This window comes from Acipenser ruthenus, chromosome 13 (genome assembly GCF_902713425.1).
Source record: "Acipenser ruthenus chromosome 13, fAciRut3.2 maternal haplotype, whole genome shotgun sequence".
Lineage (NCBI taxonomy): Eukaryota > Metazoa > Chordata > Actinopteri > Acipenseriformes > Acipenseridae > Acipenser > Acipenser ruthenus.
In genome coordinates, this window is record NC_081201.1 from 29,224,376 (window position 1) to 29,245,656 (window position 21,281).

The following is a 21,281-nucleotide window of genomic DNA, read 5'->3' on the forward strand; positions in this document are numbered from 1 at the left end:
CTTTTATTAAGGTTTAGAAATTTTTACTGTGACTTGCATGGGGTAAATGAATCGCTTAATAAGTAATCAAGGAAGTGTGCACAGCGTGAAGCAAATTACCTGTATTAGCATTGCAAAATGCTGCATAATTTGCAGTTACTGCTATGCAGACCTTTGAAAGAGCAGCTATTGCTAATTGCTGCCTAACTGTTTCGTGGTTACTTGCAGGAATGATCTTATGAACATTTGTATCATTTATTGTACATTACATCAATTTTATGAAAAAAAGGAATTCAAAACTGCTGCTCCTAGGTGAATGCTCACTTTATGAAATTGGGAATCATGGTTTGCAAATTAGAATGGTCAGAATTCTCTCCATGTGAGGAGAGATTGCCTTCAGAGCAAAGCACATATTTGCTAAGAGCTAAATGAAAAGTAATGTGTTAGCTTACAAACCTGTTTTTCCACCCTCCAGCGCCGTTGCTGTATTGCACTTGATGTACTGAACCACCCAGTATTTACTTAAGCAATTATTTCTTTGCTCTCTGTTGTAGTGAAAAACAAATCAAGATGTTCAAAAAAGCCACTGGAAAATAAATCAAAGTGCCATTTTATATAAGTATATTCTATAAAAAGGAACAGATTGCATGCAAGTATATAAATACTATAAAGATTACATATGCTTTCCAGTCATTACTAAGGAGGTGCGGTGCATTTAATACAAGGGTTTTATTGCTACCTCCCTTTTATTCAGCTTGGTTTACACTGCATTTTGCAAAGCACACTCCAATAACAGAATTAGATAAGCATCCCATTTGCAGTGATGTAGCAAACCTGTCACAATGAAATCCTAATGGTAGGCAGCATGGCTCCTAATGTGAGCCTGTTACAATGTTGTGGAACACATGCTCCTATACAGTGTAATGGGTTTTTTGTTGCTGTCAAACTTTTTGTTGTTAAGACCTGTCTTCTGTTGTACACCATGACAACACATTTCATTTGATTGTTGTATTAGAGTAAACATTAGGTCAGCTTTCGTTAGGCTCTTTAGTTTAGTCTTGAGTTAAATCCATTTTTGGAAACATGGATATTCTGTGTAAAACCTACTTCCTATTCATTTCAAAGTGATGTTCTGTGCTTTTTATAATATTGTTAATATGATAAAAATCCAAGCAGAAAGACCATAGGATAATATAAGAAAAACATGTTTATTGTCTACTCTCTTTCTAAGGTTCTTTTGAAGTTTTTTTTTTTTTTTTGCTGTTCTGGGCACTGTGTCAAGATTTTAGATTTCCTTTTAAAGGAAAAAGGTTTGGGGAAAAATGTTTATTTTGTGGTTCTTAGAGGTAAGTAATTGCTCTGTTTTATGGGTTTAAAGTTATTATTCACATTTTACAGTACAGTACATCCATATCTGCTCCCCCCCCCCCCAGTATTGCTGCAAATAACTTGCTTGGTGGTGGTTCTGCTGTGTGGAGACATGTGCACATACAAACTGCCGTACACATGTTCTATAATATATTATGAAAAAACAAAATTGCCATTGGGCAACACCCTTTGTAATTAAGTGTAGGAAAAAAGTAGGATTGTGGCCCAGTCAAATCCATGAAGACACTTGCGTCAAGTATCTGTAATTGGGATGTATTTTTGTGATTCATGAATAGTAGATATTGCCCTGTATCTGCAGGGGTTCAAATAACTGGTCTTAACTAAGGACCCAATTCTCTAAAATTAGAATGATTTCAAAAGCAGCTTGGTTTGAACTAAGGACCACTTTACATATAATGGCAAATTTTCACACTGAGAAACATCATGTTAACAGAAATAAAAATGATTTGCTTACCATGGCTATTGTAACTATGGGTTTCTTGATTCCATGAGGACCCAATTAAACTTAAAAACCTTCTCTGGAGGAATGCATATCAACATATATTTTAAGCATGGAGTGTAAGGAGTTTTGAGATTTGCTCGTTGTTATAAAATAGAATAGGATCTTCATGTGACAATTCAAAATAAAGTTGGAGAATATACCACCACTCGTTATATCGCCCCTCGCTATACTGTGGATTTGGAGGTGGCTCCCCATTTTTACTGTCCAACTGCGTATGCCTTAGCTGCAATATACATACACTTAGAATTACTGTTCGTTTTATTTTGTACTGCACATCACAAACAACAATATACAAAACAATTAAAAACAAAGCATTAATATCGTACTGTTGTCATATACACACTTATTGCACAATAACAAAGCAAATTAAATATCTACTTGCTGAAGCGGTTTTTATTTTAGCCAACGAGGTGCTCACATGTGGCAGCAATGCACTCGCAAAAGTCACAAGGCAGTGACGTCAGCTCCCTAGCAACAAGCCTCCTATGTTTGGAATGGGATTCTTTCAATGCAGTGGGTTTGTGCATTTGAGAAAGGAGAGGAAGACTCATGAAATTACCCTCCATTGTATGAATTAAAACGGTGTGCTGCTTTTTATACGAAAAATGAGAAAATGCAGGTTGTGTAGAGGATTTATACTGGACCCTGACGCCCCCGATTAAAATGAGGGAGTGGTTGTACAGTATTTATATGTTAGTCTATTTGTTTTTCTATGGGTCTCTCGCTATATCGCGGCCCTCGATATATAGCAGATTTGTATTGGACCCCAACACCCGCGATATGTCGAGTGGGTGGTGTATTATACTATGTAACGTTTAAAACACACCTTCAGAACAGATTGTCAGACATGTACAAGTGGAAGTCCATATTTGAGTGTGTGCATTACAATGCCATTGGAATGGAATAGTTGCCTAATAGTGTGGATTATTTTTATCTGATGTGTACCCAAGATAATAGCTATGCACGTATTGTTTGTCATGGCTGTAAGTAAATACGGCAGTGGAAAAAAACTGCAGCTGCTACAGTAGTTTGCTAATATAGAGATTAAATACAATGGGGTGTATATAACCCATCATAAGGGGTTACATACTGAACTGTATACATTCCATATTTTGTAATGTCATATTTATAGTCTATGAAAAAAGGTTAACACTTACAGTTCTACTTTGTTATAAAGCTGTCTTTATACCGTGGGACTGGTTATAAAATAGTATGGTCATGGCTTCCATTTGCTCCTTAATTCCAATAGCACTTGCATTCTCATAACTAGGTGAAACACATATGACATGGTCATTCAACTGTGGATCTAACTACAGCATTGTAAAGAGGGAGGACTACAGTATTATGGCAAGATTGTCAAGCTAAGCATTTGTGAAGTTTTCCCCCTTACATTAAATGACACTATAGAATGATATTGCTGAACTATTTTTCTTTTGGTTGTGGAAGACTACAGGAAATTAACTTTTTTTTTTTTAATTCAAGAGAGACCAATTATTATTTTTATTTATTTTTCCCCCAATTTGGAATGTCCAATTGTGTTTTTTCTCCTTGCGACAGCGAGTCCCCACACAGCACAGACATTCTGAGGAAGTGTGAGTGTCCTCCGATCTCACAAGCCTAAAGCCAGAATCACTTTTACGTCGAGCAATCCAGAGCAGAGGTGGGTGGACTGTCGATCCCGGAGAACAGAGATCAGCCCTGCTTTTTATCCACTCTGAATGTGCTCGGTGTCTGGCCAGTAGGGTTCTCTGTTGCATGATGAGGAAAAGGAATACCTGCCGGTTTCCCATCCCCCATACCGGGAGCGTCGGAACCAATGTGACGCCCCCCTTCGGAGTCCCCAGCAAAGTTTGGCCTCTTTGCACAGCCAGGACGCAAACTGATGGCAGTGCATTAACTGGATGAGCCACTCGGGGACCCCAGGAAATTAACTTGAGTATTCAGCTCAAGAGCAGGTCGCTAACCTTAAAAATATCAGACACAGATTTTTTTTTTTAGCAATTAACACTGGTTTCCTGGTAACGCGATCGCTCCTGGTATTGAGGTAAATGTTATCACATCCAGAACAGTATAATCTGGCTGTGTAAATGATGCATAATGATATGTTATCCATACATTCTTTTTTCTTGCTTTCCATAAAAGCTTCTCTTTTAAATTGCTCTCCGGTATACTTTTTTTCCCCTTGAATGTCATTCATCATCTGCCCCTCGCAGCTTTATTATTTGAGTCTGTCTTTGTCTGGGATCACAAGCTCCTTTTACAAGTTGCTGCTAAATTGTATTATTATACTTAAACAAATCAATTTTCCTGCAGTTTTTCCCTGTCATTATGAACTGCTGCAGTTTGGAGTTCATTGATTTTTCACAACCCTGGAAAAACAGTTAATGAATAGTACAAAGGTGTCTCGAGAGAGTCTTGTTTTAAGGAGACCCCCCCCACACACACACACATTCTCCCCCTCACACACACTCACTCACTCCTCTGTACTGAAGCTACAGCTCCAGCTCGGGAAGAAAGCTGCTTACATTCTTAAAATTAAAAAAAAAAATTAAACAAATAGAGGCCACAAGGGATCAGGATCTCCCACTGAACACAAAATTATACTTTGTGGTTTGGAGAACATTATAGCAAGCATTAGCTCTGCTCTGTCAACCAAGGCATGAACTCTGAAGCTCTAGGAATCAAAGAGAAAATGTCTGTGGCTTAGGAAGCCTTTTCTACACAGTACAGCACATGTAACCACTTCTACCTCTTAACACAGTGACCCTTGTAGAATTGAAATTAGACAACGACTGCCATTTCCCAGTATATGTTATTGCATATATCGCCTAAGAATTGCTGTTCGTCATGTTAAATACTATTTGATTTATCCTTCTGTTATTTGATACTTGAAAAAGTTAATTTACCTACTGCCTGATTTTTTAAAATATGGGTACACATTAACTGGGGAATTTAATTGCGTCTCATGATTGACAGCAGCGTGAGACTAAGGCAAAGATTTATTCTGTTTCCGTGTTTATGCACATATTGTGAACTGTTACTGTCTTCCCATGCTGCACATAGAACTTCAAATGTAAATAGTGATCAGTCATCTTGTCATTGTTTTTGAGGATGCTGATTGGTCACTCAAGTAAACTAGAGGTACCAGTACATTTGTCTGATTCATTGTTACTGTTGCCACTAGAAACCTGCTGGGCACGTTGTTACTGGTATACAAACCTCTTGCCTATATGGTAGAAATTCTGTATCTGATATTTGTAGCTGTTTGGGAACTTGTTTCTGCACTGCTGTTTTTAACTGTAGATTTAAAAAGTTAACGGGTTCAAGAGAAACTAATTTTCCAGAACATTTATTTTTTATAAATATTTACTTCTCGCATAGGTTGTAATTGCTGGTTGGATGTTGCAGAGGCAGTGCTTTACAGAGTCTCTTGAGAATTATAACTGGCAAGCCAGAAATATTAATTATTGCGGTATTAAGTTTTAACCACTTCTTCACCCTGTCATATTGAAGTTGTTTTAGGATCCACCCAGGATGGGGAATCTTAAAGTATTGCAGGGTATTAATCCCTCTGCACATACTTAAAGGAAAAAGAAAAGTGGGTGTGCTTCAGCGGCCTGGTTCTAATTTTGCCTTTGTGCCAAACTCTCTGCAGTTACATTGTTGCCCTCTGCATGTCATTAAACTTCAAACCCCAAATACCATGGTCTATTATTAGGGGAGCAGTAACACTGTAGACTGTTTCTATTTGAAATCTGTCATGTGGACACTGACCATCATGACTAGAACCCCTTTCACAAAGGCGAGTTATTAATGCTTAAAGCCGGCCTTGAAGCAGCATGTTGGGCTATGTGAATTGCCTATACCGGTACAGAGACGACTTATTTTGTGACGGCTGTGAACCACATCGCGAGATAGTTCAGAGACAGCACATACCTGTTTCAATGCCGGCATATATCTTCACACAGGCGGTGTGTGAAAGGGTTATGACGGTATTATAATTATAATTTTGTGATTTGTAAATGGGTCTTTTTAAGAATTTCGGCGACGTCTCAGATGGCTCAGGACCTGCATTTGTGTGTGAAAGTGGTTCAAGAGAAATACTGGCATTGTTCTAAACAGTGGCAGATTTAAATACACCTTTTATCTCTATGAATCCTGCAGATGCTTACCACCAGAGGTAACTTATTAACCCCCATATTGACTTAAAAATACTGTGAAAAGAAGTCAGTGACAGAGCAGGTTAACTGTAGGGTGACGTTAAGATCTGAGACTGTTTGGCTCATTAAAATAAGACCCTCTTGTGGTTGGTACCTACTGTAGTGATATAAGTGGCAGAGAATGCTAAAAACATATTTTCATTCTTTTTTATGGGTTTCTCGGGCTCAGTTACTTCCAAAAAACCAGGTAATGCACAAAGAAGTTATATTCTTCCGTGTTATTTTAAAACGCTTGCTTGGAAAGAATCTCACTTTGTCAAATTCAGATGGATTGCTAGTTTACATTTGTGCCAGAGGAGTTAAGAGAGGGCAGTGACTAGGATGAAAGAGAATGCATCTGTTAATGGGTTTATCTGTCAATCTGCTGTAAGTTGTGATCTCTGCAAATTAGATTTGGCAGTGAACCTATACCACTGTAAATGTTTAAGGTGTAACCACAATAATGTAAAATACGATTCCTTGTACTGTGTCCTTAACCGGAGGTGGAGTGTGAAGGAGCTTATCCAGGCCTTAAAAGAAAGTCTTATATTAAACAGTTGTAACAGCATAATGATGTTTTAATTAAAAGCAACAAGAAGGATAAAATATGGAGGGCATTGTATAAATAGTTTATGGTTAGACAATTGTGAAATGTGACTGAATAATTAAAAAAAAAAAGAAAACATATATACAAATCTTTTATACTGCTGTATATTTCTAAGCAACTAATAATTTTCTTTTTATCTTTCAGTATATATTTCTTGGAAAAGGTTAAAAAGTGGGGTGTCTTCAACAGAACATGTGAAGGGAGGGGGGGACGGCGTAGAAGAATCCAATCTTCTAAGGTATGAATTACTTTATTTTATTTTTTTTTAAATGTGGGGTGTGGAGGGTCTGAAGCATAAGGTGTGATTTGGGGTGCTGTCTCGTCACACTAGTGCCATATAAAGATGTATTATTTATTGATTACCAGTCATAAAATGTCAGATATTAGGCAATGCCACTGCTAAGATATTAAGGCGGTTAGTTAATTTTATATTAAGCAAGGGACCCATAATAAATTGTAAATGTCGAGGTTGGTTTATAAATCTTGAAATTTAATTTTTTTTTTTTTTTTTTCATTGTTAGAAAGGTAGCACTGCAATTTCATATTTGGTTCTGACACATGACTTTCATGTGTCAGAACCAAATATGAAATTGCAGTACAGTAGACTAAAGCATCCATAGTGGTACAATTCTGTGGATCTTGAGAAATGCTGAAGCTACGAGAAACAGCTGAGTGGGATAAACTTAACTGATTAGTGTGTAAATGTCAGAAGATGTAGACAGTCGTGACAGTGGAAATATGACAGCAGTGAGATTGCGGCTCCTATCAGGCTATTGTTTCAATGATGGATTTCTCTCTGTACAGAATGCTGTAAGGATTTGGAAGGTATAATCTAAAACTGCAGTGGCTTTTTTGTTGGACAACAAAACAGCATTTCAGAATTCTTTGTTTTCATCTATACCGTAGGATTGTGCATGCATTACTAAATAAAGATGTCTGGAGACAAATACCACCCCACCCCCTCTTTTCCATCATTACTAATACAATGTAAAAAGCTATCTTTCAGATTTGTTTTTACCAATTTACAGAGAACTATGTAAGCAATGTACTGGTATTGGTTATGTTAATGACTGAATAGAATATAAAGTAAAATAAAAAAACTTCTTGGTAGAGGACGGGGCATTTGAATGTAATGCAGAATCTTAATGTTATAGAATTTTCACTAATCCAATTACTGAAAATTCTGGCAGATCTATATATTTATACCTTGATCTCCACCTGTACATTTATACCTTGTTGTCCACCTGTATATTTATACCTTGCAGCTGCACTAGGCAGGCTGGATTCATCTTAATATAAGAAATCTGAAATAACTTGTTTCAGTAGGGCAAAATAATATACAGAATAGATAAGGAGTTTCATATGGCCTTTATTCTTTGTCACGATTGTTAATTGACATATGTTGGAGATACGTAAAAGGATCGCCTTCCTATAATTATTATTTTTATAAAATCATAATTCAAGATGACAGAATCATGATTTTGTGTCGACTTAAAAATCTTTTCTTAAATTTCACAAAATGGTAAATTTGAATAGTGTAAACCTTTGGATGTTAATTTCACTTTTTAAAACATGTACAGTGCTCCCCCCTTATAACGCTGCAGTCGGGAGCCATAGTTAAGCGACTGTGCTGTTTGTGTTCCGCCTTATAACGAGAATACTTTGGGCAGCAGTGTGGAGTAGTGGTTAGGGCTCTGGACTCTTGACCGGAGGGTTGTGGGTTCAATTCCCAGTGGGGGACACTGCTGTTGTACCCTTGAGCAAGGTACTTTACCTAGATTGCTCCAGTAAAAACCCAACTGTATAAATGGGTAATTGTATGTAAAAATAATGTGATATCTGTATAATGTGAAATAATGTATAATGTGATATCTTGTAACAATTGTAAGTCGCCCTGGATAAGGGCGTCTGCTAAGAAATAAATAATAATAATAATAATACTAGCGCTAGTGTAATGGCATTATGGGACAAATGGGAGCCATGACCGTACCGTCTTATAACCTGTTCCGCAGTATAAAGGGCTGCCTTTATAAAGGGGGCACACTGTATGTCCTGCTACTTATTAAATCTGTCTTCATTGGCGGAGCTAAATGTGCGATTGCATACAAATCCATTAAGTAGCGTGTGTGTGTGTGTGCAGAGGTGGAAAAGGAAGTAAACACAATGAAGATCAGCTCTGACAGCAGGAATTTGCACCACATTCTTGTCTCGTTGCTGCAAGGAATGTTTTTACTGGATGTTTTGACTTATTTCCTTAAGCTGAAGAAAGCGCAAGGAAATTAACTGAAACATCCCAGGGGAGGCTTCACTATAGATGCAGACATATTTGTGTTTATGCAAGTGCTATATATATATATATATATATATATATATATATATATATATATATATATATATATATATATATATATATATGTTATTTGTTTAATTTATAGTGTTTTTCATAGATGAAATTATACCATTCTAATTAGGTAAATTCAAGATATCATCTTTTCAGCTTTTACAATATCATTATCACAGCAGCACAAGGAATATCTGATAAGGTGTGACTGGCAAATTATGGTATCATGTTTGCCATTACAAGAACGTTTAAGATAAACACTGTTTAATAAATGTTGTTAAAAGGGTATTGTTCAATTATTTTCTTAAGAGAGCGGAGGAAAATGTTCCTCTGAAATGTGTAAGTGCCAATAAAGAATCTGGTAACCAATTCATAACAAGCAAGGAATTTAACAGGAGGTCAAAGTTCAGACTTGGATGAGTTTTGTTGCTCTGATAACCTAGAGGCTTGTCTCCAAACAGTATGGTACACAGAGAGGGCTTTGTGTACTCGGCTAAATTTACAGGATAGGAACCCTGGCAATCAAACCTTCCATACCAGCTAGACTCGGTGATGTGTCCTAACTTAACTGGCAGATATATCCATTCTGCTTTATTTCTTGCATGTTTGCAGTTGGCAAGTAGTGGGAGTTTCTAATCTGGGTTTAAGCTTTTCACAAATTCTTATACTTAGTTTAATTCATACAGTGATAACAATAGTTGTTTTACAGTGATTACCAGGGATCCTAGGAATCGGTTTGCTGCAGAAAAACACAGGTTTTCTATGTTTCAGAGAATTTTTAGTTTTACATTTGCAAAAAACATGCAAGGCTCCACCTCCCACATTCCATTGAAATACATACAAAAAAACAAACCGAAAAATGTACTGTATTGTAATACGCGTCTGGCGGTTTTAGGTAGAATTTTTGCAAATCTGCCGCTCAGACGCTGTCAGGACATCTAAATACATATATTTAGGAAAACTAACGGCTTTTCATTAAACATACCATCTGAAAATATATATATATATACCTGAATCTCGCCCTCACAATGGGGGGCTCGACTTTTACACAAGGTCGACTTTTACTCGAGCAAATACAGTATTTCCATGGGTAGGACAACCATAGAGGAATGTTATCTTCTGTCAGTACTGACACATTTGGAGTAATTGGGATGCTCTTTTTCTTGTTTGTTTGCAGTATAATTTGACCAGCTAAATTTAATGAAGCCATATAATACTGTAAAACATTTTCTCCTGAAAATTCAGGTCTGTGAAATAACATTGGTTATTTAGGAATTAAATTAAATCTAATTTTAGATTGGCCTCAATCACTTTGCCTCTCTCTAGGGTTTGGCATGTGCAATTGCATTAATTCAAACCCCTATATACATTTATTTTGTATTTTAGAATTAGTTTTTTTTTCTTAATTAAACTCATTAAGCATGCCAGGTGTTCAATGTTTTTGTTTCTCCACACTCCAGGTGTTAAAGCTATCACACCTGCTAATGTCATTTCCTTTTCTTCAGTTACTGATACTATTCATGGTTATGAGCCAGGGTAAAAATAATTTGTTCACAGAAATCGACTAGTAACATTCACCAGGGACATTTTATCCAATTGCTAAATGTTCCTTTTAACGTGGGAGGGGGTGAAACAGCTGAATCACAGCACATTTAAAATCACATCTTGCAAAAATGTTGAAACCATTTTTTTTTTTTTTATCATATTAAATAAACACGGATCCACAGCTATTAAACTAGTCAAATCTCATGAAGGTATTTTACCTAATGAACAAAAGTGTTTAAAAAAAACCTCCCCGATGTATTTTAATTAATACAAATTCCCTAACCAACTAAAGCTTGGCTGTTTGAAGTCATGTTGCTTGTGTATTATAAGAAGGATCTTTCTATATTTAATTGACTAACTGAGGACTTCTGTTCTTTGGAGGGGGGAGGTAACGCCTTATATGTTGTTTCCTCTTTGACATTAGAGCCACAGGTTGAGGTATGTAGACAGGGCAGTGGTAGTGATCTTAAATGATAAGCTTATCAGGACTGTGGTAGTCTGTAAACTCCTTTTAGAAACAACATGATGGGAGGTGTTTTGCTGGAAACTCCAGCTAGAAAAGCATCCTTTCTATATACAGGTGTACTCCACTTATAACGGACTCCAAGGGACAATGGAAATCAGTACTTTATAAACGAAGTACGTAGTAAACACAATTCGAAATGCTGTAACCGCGAACATAAGTACCTTAAATATATACCACAAGAAAGCTTAACTACCAAAGAACAGGAGTTTTATTATTTGTACAAAACATACCTCTGTGGGCTGTACAATGTAATAGGTAGTACCATTTATATTTTCGCTAAATGTAATTACAATTGTATACGTTATACGTTTAAACTGTGCAACAGTGGTGCCAACAAAAACATAGAAGAATAAAAATAAACAGCAACTGTTTTTCCTGCCTGTCTCAAATGCCGCCGTGACTGTCAATTTACTGTCCCGGATATACTTTATTTTGCGCAAAATATAAAAAAATTGAACATAATAAACGGTAATGTATATATTAAACTGTACATATTAAACACAAAAGACCTGCCTGTGGAACAGGAAAACTACTTTCTAGTAATTCCCCATAAAACCTATGTTGTTTGTCAGGCACATGTCTCCTCAATACGTTGTAAACAGAACTCTGTTCTAACAGGATCCGTAGTAAGTGGAGTGCACCTGTGTATATATTTATATATTTGCCAGACACTGGTAAATGTCAAGAGCTGCATGCATGGTGGTGCAGTAATAAGAATGCAGTTCCAAGGCTAAAAATCAACTGTTTACTGGACCTACAAACTAATATAATATGCTGCTTGCACTGATTCTTTGAGCTGTTCAAATCCCTGATATACCCGAGTTATTTTGAGCACTCTGATCCTCTTAATTGAAAAATTATGAGTTTGCAATAGGCTAGCTTGTTGACACAACAGCAAACTTCAACTGCATCCGTCCCAGATGCTCCTGTTAAACAATCACGCCTGAAAGTTGACCCTGGACTGTAGCTGGAAGAAAAAAAGGGAATGTACTTGCATTTACATAGAGACCAAGAGCAGCAATATTTAGACAGCTGCACGTGTGGCATCATGTATCCTTGTCTGTCATGAAGATATTTCTGTCTCCTTAGTGCAGACCACAAGACTTAGAAATGGACACACTGCAATCTTCATGTCATCACTCACATTCTGGGGATCTGTGCTAAACAGGCTGTGGTGGCAACGAATAGGAGATTTCAAAAAAGATGTTGCTAATGCAACTGTGTCAGTAAAACACACTATCTGTTTTTTAAAAAAAAGAAAACAAGAAAAAAGGTAATAGGTTTAAATTACAACCAAAGTCAATGTCCTTGCAAAAATATGTTTTGCATGCTTTAGATTTAAAGATTAACTGTTCCTGTGTATATAGGGATTCTGCTTGGTTATAAATAGTTTCTGTGCTGCATTTTTAAACCCAATCTTCATCACATGCCCTGTACAGGGTTCATAACGCATCTGTGGATCATTCAATTACATTATTATTATTATTATTATTATTATTATTATTATTATTATTATTATTATTATTATTATTATTAATTAGTCATTTAGCAGATGCTTTTATTCAAAGCGACTTAGAGACTAGGGGGTAGACTATGCATCAACAACTGCTGCAGAGTCACTTATAATAGGACCTCGGTTTTACGTCTCATCCGTAGGACGGAGCACAAGGAGGTTAAGAGACTTGCTCAGGGTCACACACAGTGAGTCTGAGGCTGAGCGGGGATTAGAACCGGAGATTATAAAGCCCTTTTCTTTAACCACTGGACCACCGAGCTTGCCTGTACATTCAAGTGGAAAACAAGTAATAATTACTTACTCTGTAATAACAAACATGCAATTTAAAATCCTGCGGATTAGTGTATTCATAAATTAACACCACTGTTAATTAAAATGAGATGGGGTGAGGTTGAAGTGGCAATTTATTTGCTGAATCAGCTAAAACAGTCACCTAGATTCTTCACAGTTTTTATTTGTCACTGGGGGAGAGCATAACAAACACAACAAACTGATTTGCTAACTTTAATGTATAGTAATCATTTGAAGTAAACATCACAGATGAATGTATGTATAGTAAATAACAGAAACAACCAATGTATTCATTAAATGAAATAAGTTATACAATTATTTAAATCCAAATACTTAGAAAGTTGCCAACAGAATGAGTAAATTACACCTTTTAACAAAAAAATGTCAGATCACAATACACAACAAGCAAGCCTGCTTGGGGGGGGTCAGTTTATCACATGTTTTGTGGGGTCTCAAACAACCACTCTGGAACCCACAACTGCACACTTAGAATGTCCCTGATATTACCCAGCTCAGCGTAATGGAAAAAGGCCATGACTGTGCTGTAGCCACTTTAATCTCCAAAATTGGTTTTGCTACAAGCTGAAAGGGGTATATGGAATGTGATTCTCTGAATACAGTCTCTCAGTATTAAATGAGTTTGTGTGTGTGTGTGTGTGTGTGTGTGTATGTTTGTGAGCCCAGGAACACATTTTCACCTGTTTCTATCAACTGTACTCGGGATGCCAGCAGAGGATTTACTGAGAGAGATTGTTTAAAATGATAAACAGATGCCCATAAACAGGGATTTAGATTGCATGGGGAGAGTTACGATAACTGCTCGATGCTTTAGTCTGATTTCCATTGATGAAAACCCATGTCCATCAGTAGTGAATTTAGCAGCTCCCTGGATTGCATTTCTGTGTCACCATTGCAAATGTTTAAGTCAGTTTGTCACACATCAGTTATTCTGCGGTAGACTGGTAGAGTCTCTGGGCTAGGACCAAGTGTTGGTGGTTGGCAGGCTTGGCAGCCACCATGTCTATCTGCAGTCTGGAATAAAGAGTCATTTTAATATCACTATGGAAAGTTTATGCAGTAGGAAAGAGCAAGTGAATAATTTAAACAACAGAAATGTTGAGTTCTGACCTTTTTTTGTTGTTTAGTTATAAACTAATTAAAAGTAAAGAGACTTTCAAGAGAAGTCTTGTCAAACATGTTAAAATTTCAGCATGTGTAAAACATTTTTTACAGAATATTAAACTCTGTGCCTGATAAATGTTACAAATCCTGTTTTGCAGTATTGAGAGACACTTTTCAGTATAGTTGACACAGATTTAATTTATATATGTCTTCAGTGTACCGAGACACAGATCAATTTAAAACTACACTGAAGAATGTGGTCAAAATCCATTGTATACGGGACCAATAGTTATATTTAAATATTATACTTTAGATTTTTGTTTTGTTCAAATGTTATGACTCTGTGTTAAAGTTACAGATTATTGTGTCGCACCGACCCAGCTTTAGTTCTTGTCTATTGTAACAAACTCATTACTTTCACATTTTAACTGTAATTTGTTATTGGCTTTAGCTTTTTTGTCATTAGTAGTAGTAGTAGTAGTGTTTTTTTTTTTTAGCATTATAAAAAAAATTAAGCATGTTTTACAAAGTGTCAAATCTTGTTAAATAAATAAAAAATACATGCTTTCGACAAGGTACAATAAAGGAATAGAGCTTGCAAAAGGGTTACAAAAATATCCTTAACGTTGGACACAAGCAATGCGAGCGAATAATTTAGAAGTCACTGCAGTCAAATGGGAGTATCCACACCAGCAGCACGCGACGCGAGCGACGTCGCTTTGAGAACATTTCACATCGCTAAAATAGGCTTCAAATCAGACTACTACTACTACTGGTCCCACTAAAGAAAAAAAATATACTACGACTACAACTGTACAATTACTGCTAATAACAATGATAACAATAAAACTGTTGGTTGTATAGGGATGTTCAATAACTCTGATCTATAGATTTTACAAGACCAACCTTTATTTTACAACGGAGTTGCCAGAGGTCAGGGTGGTAACCAAACAAGACTTGTTTTGTAATGGGACAGCCCATCTCTAGTATGTCCGGTAGGAATGCATAGGTGGGGTCATGTATTTATTTCCAGCCTTTTGGATCGTTTCCTATGAATTATAATTTGTGCCAAAAATAAATAAATAAATAAAAATCAAAATACATTACATTAATTAATTCATTTATTTATTTTGTTTTTTTCATTTTGGCACAATCTTTTCACTCTAGTATTTCTCATTGAACGTCAATCATACAGGAAGGGCGGGACACTGATGCTGGTGAGTTCGACTATCTACTAACTGGTCTGCTGGTTAGTCAGCGTGGAATCAAGAATTGATTTGTTTATATAATCTGATTTGTTTTTATATACAGTAGTTGTAATTTGGTCCTCTGAAAGACCTGGGGCACGTCTGTATGTCATACAATGTCGTACTAATATAGCGTTTCTATATAATGTTGCTCGCACAGATTGCAGGTGATAACTGATCAAAAGACCGATCATGTTTGAACTTACCATATCACAATATCGAAACGAGCCCCTGGTTGTTTGAGCAAAAAAAATTAAAATGAGTTAAATGTTCACCTATTTAGCAACCTCTTTTTGAGGATGTTAATTTGAATGGTTTATTCAGCCGTCAGTTCTCGATAACCAGCATACCAGTTAGTAGATAATCGAACTCACCAGCGGCAGTGTCCCGCCCTTCCAGTATGATTGACACTCAATAAGAAATACTAGAGTGAAAATATTGTGCCAAAATGAAAAAATGTAATGCACAAATTATCCTCCATAGTTTCCAAGTCGTGTCTGGTGTGGATTGACATTCGGTGACTTTGCTCAGGTCGCTCTGTCCAGCGTGGATGCAGCTTTAAGTGTTTAATTTTGAAGAAGTGGAATCGTATAATTTTGAAATAATTGAAATGCTAATGTTTCCAGGCAGGTGGATACCCCTGTCCTGCTGTTGTAATATTTTGATATTATGTCATTAAGAGATTTTAAATTGAAATTCTACTCTTTGTCATTCTTTGTTTTTTAATTATACATAAGTGCTCATTCAGGTGATGAGCTCGTGCTGGAGTGTGGATCCTTTTCTTTTCTTTCTATGCAGAATCTCAATGATCATATGATCCGTTGTAGGGCTTACTGCTACAGTGAGAGCCCCTTTACCATTGTTGGAGGTTAATTACAACAGGCTAATACCCACATGAAGATATTGGAATTTCCCCCTGCTTCGTCCTGTAATTTATCAGACTTCAGAATTATTTCCAGTGATACAGTAGTTAATGCTTCAGATGTACACTACATAGACACAGAATATAGCTCTGATACAGTTGGTTGATTTGGTGTTTCATTTTAGCATTGCATTTATTTTTTGTTTAATTATAATAAATGCATATTTTTAATTTGAATAAGATAAATGGAATCATTGCATCGTGTGCACAAGTCTGAGTTAATTATTCACATATGCACATTGTGTGTTTCAATGGTTGATGGAGTGTCTTTTTTAGTAGATGCTTGCTGCATGTAAGGCACTCTACGGAGAATGCTACTTAATTCTGAATATGCAAGTTATATACATCAGAAATTGAACAATTATTAGACCCTCTGCTCTGATATAGGCTACATGCAGCATATTCATATAAGTCTTGGTTTTAAAACCTGAAAAGGCTCCTACAAAACACACAAAATGATCTAATTCTTTTGTAAGGCTGCTGTTTGTTTTTGTCACTGGTGCCATCTGCAGCTGCAGTAGCCCATTGTGAAGCTTTTGCATTGATCTGTTGTAAGCATAACCTTCTGCACTGGATAGAAAAGGACTAAAATGGTACTGAGAGCTGGCATATTTCGTATTGCAGTAGACAAATATGCTATTGATTTATTCATGATTGGCAAGGCCTCAAAATGTGCAAATGTAAACGCATCCTGTTCTTGGTTAAGACTGATTCAGATACATAATGTAATGTAACCTGAGACCTTTTTTATGCTGTGATATGGGAAGTAATTTAGCTGGATATCCAGATCAGTGATGGGACTTGCCTTGTTTATGGTTAAGCATGTCTAATCCTGTTCTGTGATGAAATTTCATGTTTTGTATGACCAATGTAGTTCATTTAGGTAACATCATGTAAAACATACATGGAACAGACCATTGTTACAGTCCACAGTTCATTTCACAGTTATGATGTTTATGAAAATATATTTGATCTCTGCTACAGAATACCATCCCTAATTAACAAGACACGAGATATAAAACAAATAAATAAATAAAAAAGTTTGAAATTTAAAGTGAAATTGGGCTGATTAAACATAAATATAGGAAAGCCAAACACCTTGCAGCCCTGTATCTAAATGGGAACGGTTTCCAGCCTTCTTAGATGACTATTGCAGAATAAAGCTTGAGCTATAATCCAGACATGGTAGTACATTAGCAGTCAGTACATGGATATCATATTAGTACATTTGCTGATTGCAGTAACAGTTATTTAAAGGCGGATTTTAAATATTCATCTGCAATTACCACTGCAACACGGTTCAAAGCGCTATGAATATGTAAGTTATGCTTTATTAAAAATCGAAGTGAAATCTCTGCAAATTGATTCTATTTGTAATTAATGAAAAAGTATGTATAAAAGATGGGTGTTGGCAGTTTTATGCTCTGAATCTTTGCAGTTACTCTGTTGTGTCAGCCAAGTATCACTTCTGTCTTAAAAGGCATCGTTCCAGAAAGGTTATGTATTTAATACCAGTGAGATATTTGTATCAATGGCACTGATTTACTAATATCAATGAACTAATCAGTGTACTTTTGCTGAACAGTTTTTATATGCATGTTTACAAGGTCATACTTGCATTGTTGAATAAAATCTGTGCATCTCAAATGTTAAATGGAAATCTATCAATTAACAAATATTACACTTAGGAGGATTAACATTAAAATGCTATCTTGAAGTCATGCATTGTCATAAGATGTGACTTGTGTGTTCATGCTGCTAATGCATTGCAAAGCTGCAGTGCATTGTCTAGATGTCTCCTATTACCATTCATCCCAAGCAACATATTAAAAATTGATTTTGGCCAACCTTCACTCAAGGCAGAGCTAATAACACATCAAATAACTAGGAGATACCTGTTCTTTTAAAAATATGAATTCATTGATATTCCTAATACAAATCAGTTTGACATTTAAGCAGTTGATAAAATCAATGCATGTATGTCTTTACTGTTTTGTTTTTAGTATTGTATGTCTGTCTGAATGGGTTTTGAAAATACAATAATTAAAACAAAAATATTACTATAAATAAATCAAACCATAATGAAGAGATATCAAAAGATATTTATATGTATGCATAGTTTCGTGCAAGTGGCTCCACGACTATATGTTGTAAAAGATTTGATTTCATGTGCTGTGAAACCTTTAAATTATTTTTATATTTGGCAATAGAGTGAAATTAATGTAAACGCAGGTCATTTTAGGCAGATTTCCACTTTGGAAATATAGTTCTTAGCGCTCCTTTCAAGACGTGACATTAAATCTGTTTAGGTTAAAACGGAGACAGACCGGAAAAGCACTGTGCAGCAAATTGACTGTGTGGGATGCTGTTATTGCATCATATTGAAGAATGATGATTTCATGTGAGGGTAGTACAAGAACAATCAGAATATGATTTATACTTGGAAGAACATGCAATTGGTATTTGTTTACATATAGCTATCTGCATTTATGAGTTAGTGAGGATGTGTTAAAATATTTCTGAACTACTTTAAATTGAGTTATTTTATTTTATTTGGGCAGTGATATTTTGGTGAAAATGCTATAAATAACACTATTTCACCTTCACTTAAACACAGTGACATAATTACTAAATATGCTGCCCTGATTGTTGTTTATCCATGAATCATTGCTGAAGATATTTTAAGTGATTACATTAAAGTCACCTAAAACAAGCAAGCCTGAACTTGCTCTGATGTGAAAACCAAGTAATAGGATTTTCATCCCAAGGCCCTTATAGTTCATACTACAAACCCTCAGGTCTGCCAACTGTAGCAAATTAGCAATGATTCTCTCTCTGTACCAGTAGCTCACTTTATTTGTGTTGACATGTTTTTATATTTGTACACAGACATGCTTGGTTTCAAACTTGTGAAGGATTTGGTTTCCTTCATTACACATTTGGAAATTTAGAGTCAGCATTTTTAATGGCTGAAACTGAGAAAAGTCTATTTACTAATAGTGGCTGCAACACTGGCTTCAAGATTAGCCTTACTGCAGATGATACATGACTTCATTATCTTGCTTTATTCAGGTTGCCCAAATTGCTTCATTTTGCTTGTAGATGAGGATCAGTTCATTCAGGTGTACAGATAGGATTTATTCAGATGGATCCTTTTTTTTTTCATTTTTTCAGGCCAAAAATATATTGGCATTCAATGAGGATGCACAGGGGGGGTTGAGAAAATACTTCACTGAGAATTTCAAAATACATTCAGGTAAGATTATGTTTTTCCCTTTCCATTGGTGGCCAGATTGTGTGCATTCTTATAAACTGAAGAGAAGATAATGGCCTCCAAGAATACTGAAGCATAAAATCATTGAATTGTAAACACATGCACACTTCGATTATTACTAGTGCTGGGACGAACATGGGATTTTCATATTCGCTTATAATTTAAATATTCGTTCGGATATTCATCCGTTTTTCAAAAAGTAATAAAAGCCATTATAATGCTCAGAACGCAGGCAGAGACAGCATAGCAGCAGGGGCAGGGCGGCGTGGCCCCTGTGTGTACCTTTATTTTACAGCAAGACCTTACAATATGTAACACGTCAAAATAGAAAAATATCTCAGGAGTGAAGAAGTTCTGTAGGACTTACTTTATCCCAGTGAATTGACTACAAAACAAAGTATGCCAAATAATAGTTCAAGTTAAACGTTGTTTTGTTTATTCCTGAAATAAATAGTACATGTTGACAACGCATTTTATTTATTTTTTTCGTTCCTTGCCATTGCCGTTTCTTCACAGTAAACAGTGGCCATTGACACATTTTCATAAAGTAATAACTGAGCTCTTTTTCATTGGCAATTTCTGAAAAATCGCGCAAATTCTGGTGAGACGGTAAATAAGTGCAAGGTATTTTTGTCATTTGTAGCGAATACGAACATCTCATTTTTGTATCCAAATACATATTAAAAAAAAACGTAGTTTGAATATTTGGATATTTGTCCCAGCACTAATTATGAGAGAGAGAGAGAGAGAGAGAGAGAGAGAGAGAGAGAGAGAGAGAGAGAGAGAGAGAGAGAGAGAGAGAGAGAGAGAGAGAGAGACTTTATTTTAACCAATAACAAAAGAATAACAACGGCACATTCATATTACTCTCTTCCCAAAAATATAGAATGCAATTAACTTATCTCCACAAAAAGGGCATTTATCAGTGACCCTTGGATCTTTTATGCAGAGGTACAAGTAGATAGATAGATATAAATACATACATACATACATACAGGGCACTAAATTGACCAAAAAAAGGGCAAAGCCGAAATGGCCTTCAGTTCAGTACATTTGTAGAGAGCACCAAGGCCACTAAAATTAAGTCAAGATTCGACATGTTGTAATTTTATTAAAACTGAGCACACTATTTACATCTGCCAGCAGAGAGATCACACGACCTTAACAATGCCCTATTCTCAGAGTTCTCTCTCTACATCCCGGTAGGCAATCTGTTAGCTCTGATTTGTGAATTTCTGCTTTGATTGACTGTCCGCCAATACTACCTTGCTACACTTTATTTTTCTACAGTTACAGCGGACGCTGGCACCCGCTTTTCACTATTCATAGAAAAAAAATACATAGAATGTAATATATATATATATTCACAGCTGCTAATATGCAAGCAAGTAGTCCTAATTTAACTAAGTTTCACCCATGCTTTAGTAGGGTAGGTTTCTTTTTTGCATTTGTAAATTATTTGTTTCAAATTCTATGTTATATATGCCATTGTAAAGTCTGCTGTTTAAATGTTACAGACTTGTACAGTATATATGGCCCGGTTATGTAAGTGGTTAAAAAAAACTGTGGTGTGAGGTTTCATAATTACTAAGCATACTGTATATCTCCACTAGGCATTAACTAACATATGATGTATTTTCTTAGATATAACATAATAGTGATTGTATGTACATGCCAAAAAGAATCTGTGCCAGAACAGTCAAAGATAACCCTTAGTTTACAAAAAACTGTTTAATAAAAGAAAAAAATATATAGACACTTTGCCTTAAGCCCTATTTATTCTTTTATATATATATATATACTGCAGCAAATCAGTTTATG

At 35.9% G+C, this 21,281-nt stretch overlaps 1 protein-coding gene across 8 annotated transcripts in view; it reads left to right on the forward strand.

The window, feature by feature from the left end:
- Positions 1–21,281, forward strand: part of LOC117418266 (zinc finger MIZ domain-containing protein 1-like) — a 156,447-nt gene that overhangs the window by 36,617 nt on the left and 98,549 nt on the right. For 7 of the 8 annotated variants that reach the window (XM_058985028.1, XM_058985025.1, XM_058985032.1 and 4 more), the window contains exon 2: positions 6,821–6,914. The gene's annotated coding sequence lies outside the window, so the exon portion shown is untranslated. Of the gene's footprint in view, positions 1–6,820; positions 6,915–19,360; positions 19,443–21,281 lie in introns of all 8 variants that reach the window. The other variant, XM_058985026.1, reaches the window with a different exon arrangement.